Here is a 7,034-nt window from a genome sequence, read left to right on the forward strand (position 1 = left end):
AGAGTATGTAATGTAAAGGTTTTTCATTTATATAAATTAGCTATACTTTTCTCTTGTGGACTGTCTTTTATGTGAAATATTCAGATCAGTATAGTGTGCATTTTGTATGATCCCTCTTATTTTGGTAAATTAAATAATTAACATTTTGCAGATACTGCAAATATGTAAAATTTTGACCACAACTGAATAACGAGGTGCATGAAAATGGCAATCATTCATTACCATGGAAAAGAGTGCCCTAACTTTGGTGCTTTTGTGTGTATTATTGAAAAGGCCATTTCATGTGATTCACATTTTAAAATTGTTTATTTTCCAACGGTTTTGTTATCATGTTTGCTGCATGCAGTCTATGATGCGTAAAGAAAGATTGTAAGCATACAACATTTTCTCTCTAACTCCCTGTTCCGTTTTCCTAATTAAATCAAGCTGAATTTCTTTCACAGTCCCCCTGTTTCTCAGTACTGGAACACTTAGCATTCTCAGAATGGAGCAGGAAATGTCCTCAGTGTATCACTGAGGATGCTGTGAAGCAGTGATATTGCAAAAAAAAAAAAAAAGAAGAAGAAGGGAAAAAAATAACTGGGACACATTCGTCTCAATTAAGGCACATTTTCCTCATAAAATACACAGTAATGAATTTCAAGGAAAAGACAAGAAATTGAATTAAAGTGCAATAAAATTTTAAATACCATGCGGTGTCTGTGAAAATGGATAAATGCAATGTGATCTTATCACCTGATTTCAACTTTGATTCTAAGAAAACTTTCTTTCTCTTTTTTTTCTTCCTTTTAGCTTTTTTAAAACTTAATAAACTTAAAGCAAAATAAAAAAGTTAATAATTGTTATTAATGCTATTGCATTTGTTACCACTAATAGATGATTGTTTTCTTTTAATATATAAATAATTTCTTTATAAAATAACTACATGAAGAAAAAAAAATCTACTTTTAGACTACTTAGATGTAAAATTTTCTCTGAAAAGTATACAAAATGATATTTCCTTCAGTCTTTTTATGGCAAGTTTTGTACAACATCCACAAAATCTACAGTATAGTGCTCCAAGATAAGTGTTCATATTCAAAGCAGGGGCCATTTCCTGTGTTCCATTATTCCCTGTCAGTCAGGATTCAATAAGGAGTACACTGGACTCATTTAAAAGGGCCAATCCCAGGCACATGACTGTGAATGTGGGTGGCCTGATCATGGGGGAGGTTAACTTGCAGAAATCCCCTGGTGTGAGTGGCTTACCATCCAAAGTATACAGAGAGAGCTCACAGGATTCTGTCCTATAGAATCATTTTAACACATGTGAAAGAATTGCAACTAATGTTATTGTGGCATTAGAATGTAAACAATAGATTGATCAGACATTGTGTACACACAATACTGATGTGAAAAAAAGTTCTGAATTTAAAATTATCTTTAATACTCCAGAAATCTGATTATAAATTAATAGAAAGATGTGATTAGTACTGTTTTCTGAGTAAACGCTTTGATGCAAGTGTCCCCAGATTTGAAACCTGTGCAAACAAAATTGTGAAATCAAATGTTTATCCCACCTGCATACCTCTGCTATTCTGTTTGAATAGCTGCGGTTTCCCCCTTGATGCATTCCCATGCACACCACATTTCTGCAATGTTTTCTGGTGGTGAATGGTGAAAATAATGTAAACTAGCGTGAGTGCCAGCACAATACATTGGATTATTATACTGCTCATTCCTTTTGAATTATATTGCATGATCATAAATTAGCCAAACTCATTTTGACATACGATATCCCTCAGAAGCAGGCAAAAGGAATACAGCTTTCTTCCTAATGGAACCGTGGTTGGCTGCATTCCAGCCCATCAGCTGCAGGCTCTCAATTCAATCCAGACACTGAGTCGCCCAGAAGCATCATTCTGCTGATAGTATGACTTGTGGAACAGTTTGTCCTGAAATGCTGCCGCTGTGTTTTGCATTTTCACCTATAACACTCTTTAAAGAGATGTATTACGCAATGTTAGATAGCAAGGAGTTACTGTAGTTCACAAAACCTGAGCAACAACATTTACACACTGTACAAGGCTTGACTTGAGAGCTAAGCAGAGAGACCTATGTCTACAGGCAATAAACAATTTCAAGTAATTACACCTCTATCATTCTATCCACAGTGCTGAGCTTCAGGGCTGAAGCATAATGATTTGAATTCTTTCTGTTTATTAACTTCATTAGCTGTTGTACTACCAGCTCACTCTTTTCATGTTTTATGTACCTACAAATCATGTTCTTCAGAAAAGTACTGTGGTGGTACCTTGGTATCAGTTATCAGGTATCATGTTTATATAGCATATCACTTCATATAATTATGCTTTTTATGGTCCACCAAGGTGCTTTTAAATAATGCCATTTAAGCTGTACTGTACATGTCCAAAAAGGTAAAGCATGGTACTTTTATATCTGCAAAATTACTTTGAGCATTGTCGACCACCTTTTGCTTTTTCATATGTGCATCACTTACTTTTCTATGATCTTTGATCAAAAATCCTGTTCTGCATTTCATTTACTTCATATATATATATATATATATATATATATATATATATATATATATATATATATATATATATATATATATATATATATATATATATATACTGGTTATTTTACACTAACAATTTACCATAATTTACTGACTTTCATGATGTTCCAAAACCCCATACAGGAATGTGGTTGAGAACAAATTAGTGCCTCAGTGCTTCAAAGCAAGTTCAGACATGTCTAAAAAAGTAAACCCTCATCATGTTGCTAGTTGTAATCCCTGTTTTCTCTATTTTCTCCTTCGTGTTTACCACCTGCATAGGCATTCTCACTGAATGCATTTTTTACATAAGATGCATAAGGAACTGTATCTCATTAATAAAATTATGTTTGCAAGAAACTTTCCACGCTTTCCAAACTAAATAACACCTCCCCCAGTTCACCTATCATTTTCTCACAGGCTGAAAGCAAAGTAAATCAGTCCTGTCCACAGATTGTTGCTCTTGGCTCTTGCACGTTAGTGTAGTTTCAAAATGTGTTATATCAATGCCTGTACAGAGGGGTGTATAATAACATTCAGTGTATGCATGTTTGACACTTATATATACACAGTACTTTTGACAGGATTTTGGATAACAGTGAGTGAACTGTTCCAAAACCTAACCAATTTGGACTGGAACTGTCAGCTAGTCTTTTGTTCTTGCTGTAGATTAGTTATGCTGAGGCTACAAACCTATGTGTGGCCATCTATAAAACTGGGGACCAGGAATCTCTGAAGCGATGGCTATTATCATGCTAATCAAACATTGATATCAAAGCAGAGGTCCTCACAGACCACCAATTGGAAATGGGAAGCAGGGCACACTGTGTGTAATACCAGCATGTTTGTATGTATATATATATATATATATATATATTATAAAACCTGAAATATATAAATTAAATTATCCAACACCTTAGCATTTACTTATATACTTATATTAGTATATATAGTCAAATTGTGTGGCTTGTTGAGGAAAGGTGTACTGTTACTGTTCTAAGCAATTGATGATAAAAGGGTATAAAGAAATCCCATAGTTTTATGGAATATAATAAAGACTTGATGGGGTTGGTCTATTTTGATTTGGGCCACATGTAACCACACAGACATCACAGAACATCCTGACTTGAACAACCTGAACTGAAATTGAGCAACCACTGTGATATGGTGATTGCAATCAACTGTAAAGTAAGTATGTGCTAATTTATGACATAAGTTGCAAGGTAGCATGTGTCTCAGTAGTTCTGAGAAATGAGAGCCAAGTTCTAAGTTTGCCCTCATGTGTAGAACATATCTTTTGCAGAATTTTTTTTTTTTTTTTCTAGGTCTGACTGAATGCTGCATAGGCAACAAAATGTCTCTCTGCACTCCCTCAGTGAATTTCTAATCTACTTTTTTTTTTTTTTTTAAATCACTTTGCACGAACTGGGCCCCCTAAACCTTTACCCATTTACTGCTTACTCCACTGCTGATGTGAGGGGTCTTTTGACTGCCTCCTTTCATTTTGCTTCCCATTCACTGATTCTCCCACTTTTGTGAGCAAGCTGAGAATTCTCACACAGTCTACCCCATAATACCCAGTGACATAAGAGGAACCTGTGAAATGCATCACCCACCAACGCTTACAAAACTGGATATAGAGCCCTCTTTTTTTGCTATGCATCTCTATCTATTTCTCTCTTTCTTTCTCCCCATCAAACACTGCTTTACTGATGATTATTCATGCATGTCATTGGAAAAGCCACACTGTTGTAGTCACGAAAAGTGCAGTTATTACTTTTACCAGTTTCTCCCTACTGATCAGCCCTGAACAGACAACACTATTTGCAACAGCATTTCCCTCTTTCAAGCTGGCAATTAAATGACGCTGTCTAGTCTCATTGTTCTTAAGTGTACAGTGCAAACATGATACTTTAAAACAAATATCACTAATGATTTGCAAAAAAAAAAAAACGTTAAAAGCAGGAAACCACAGTGTTTTTAAAAAGGCTCATAACAACAGACTGTGAGACGCTGTGTTTAAAAAGACTCATTGGGAGGTGCCGGTCTGGAGGGAACTATTACTGATGGATCTGTTCTGCTGCCCAAAGGTTTTCTTTGTCAACTGAGGAGGGAGAAAGAGAATTTGCATCATTGATTGATGTATAGCCAAGGCTGCCATGCTTTAAATAACTGTAAGTCCTAAACTCCTCCTAATCCTGTCAGGGGAAAAGATGAAAAGAAGGGCTAAAAAAGTTTAATTTATTTTACTTAAAGGTGTCATATGATGCATTTTCAAGTTTTCCTTTCTCTTTGGAGTGTTACAAGCTGTTCGTGAAGAGATATGGTCACTAAAGATGCGAAAACTAAAGTCTCAAGCACAAAGAGATATTCTTTAGCAAAGTTAAGACTCATTCACGCCCTCCTAAAACACCTCATTTAAATACACCCCCACATGTCTATGTCACTGCGTGGGAAAATTTGTATAACATCAACCAAATGTTCACGCAAAGAAAGATGACGTAACTATTATTCTTGCTGTATTATTATTGCCTCCGCCGTCCTGGAGGCACTTTGTTTCATTGTGAAAGCCAAACTACTTTGTTTGGTCCTCCAAAATAGGACACAATTAGAAATCAGTGGTGAAGCTGTATTCACAACACTGTTCCAGAACAATTCAACCCATATATTCAGATGTGTGCAATGCATTTTAATGGAGGACTGCTTCCTGAATCTGGGAGAGTAGCCTACAATGCCCCGGCTTTGCACAAATGTTGTTTCTATAAAGTGGGACAATTCCAACTTTGCAAGGACAGTCTGGAGCTTCTAACTCACAGCCTGAACGTACATTTCATATTTAAAAAAAAAATTCAATTCAATCGCGAGTTTTGAACAGTGTAGCGTAGCGTTTGTTGTTTGTCATTACTCCGATCACAAATACAGACATGGTTTTATGTTTATGCAGCGTGTAATGGGATTCATTGGTTTTGTCTCATCATGCTGGGACATGGCATCACAGTATGGTAACGGGTGTAACATTTCTGACACACGCTTGAGGTATTCGGCCAATCACAATGCACTGGATAGGCAAAAAACTTTCACTTATAAAAGGCATTATAAAAATCATATTTTCTATAACTTTTCTTCATTCATTGGTCTGCGTAATGACCAGCTATTCAGATAAACAGTGGGTCTATTCAAGGTTTGAATATAAAAACATTTTAATGTCACAGACTCCAAGAACATCTTATTATTTTTTAGAAGACCATTACTTATGTGTCATAAAAGACTGTAACTAAGGCCAAAATACGTACCTACTATTCATTCTCAAAATTCATACTCATACTATTAGACCATCATGCCATCAGATGAAACTACTGGTTCAATAATATTTTGAGATTGGCTTTACAATTATAAAGGTGTGATTAGACGTGTTTAGACTTACCAAATTCCCACATGTAATCGTGAGATTTTGGCACGTGAGGCTTCTTGAGCAGTCATGACACAAGACAAATGTGGCAGTACAAGAAATTAATCCATGAAAGACATGAAATACGTGTTTCTAAAAAGTTGTAATGCCTGTTCATTCTGTTATGACATACAAGCCTTTCTGAGCTGAATCTGTGGGTACATAATGTTCCTTACAGTGTAAGCAAATCTGACTTTTATAAACCTGCATTTGTCCAGATGACGAGCATATGTGTACTTAATCAAATCAAAACCACCTGAAGCTAATACACGTACTATTTACTTTTCTCATAGTAGTACATGAAAATATGAAAGAGAAAAAACAGCCTTTTTTTGAATTCTCTTCCTGTCCTGTTCTCATCTTTGACTTATCAAAGCCAACTCCTGTTGCTTTCATTTAATTTCAGTGGAAAAAAGGTTTGACACATTGACACTCACACACAAAATAGGCAGGATTTACAAAATAATCATAAGAATTATTTATGAACATGTGGGGCTCTGTTAAAAGATTTGGGCCCATAATTGGAACCCATTAGCTTCTGAAAATGTGGAGGTATAGAGGGAAAACAAAGGTTTCCCACGATAACATCATGTATCATGAAAAATGTAATTCTCATCAATTTAAAAATCAGTCAGATGTATCAATGTTATATAAAAGGACACTAAACAACGTTTTGTACAAAATAACAATTAATTAAACTTATGTTTTCAAAACAAATGTGGCTTGCCAAATGTCCATATTTCTGTTTTCTGTAGAGAAACAAAATACACTTGCAATTTTCTGACAGGAGATCCGTTAATCAATTATTTTTACATACATTTCCATTGACCCACAACCCAAAGAAAAGCAAAATTCAGGTTAAAATCCTAAAAATATATATAATAATAATTATTATACTCATACATTATTTCATATTAATACAGTGTATTGTGCCCTAATTACCTTTTTATTTATTTTTTTAACTGTGCACTTCCAGGACACATTTCTTTACAGAACTAATAAAGAAATCTAAATGTAAGACAGAAT

The sequence above is a fragment of the Carassius gibelio genome, chromosome A5, assembly GCF_023724105.1.
Source record: "Carassius gibelio isolate Cgi1373 ecotype wild population from Czech Republic chromosome A5, carGib1.2-hapl.c, whole genome shotgun sequence".
In the NCBI taxonomy this organism is placed as follows: domain Eukaryota; kingdom Metazoa; phylum Chordata; class Actinopteri; order Cypriniformes; family Cyprinidae; genus Carassius; species Carassius gibelio.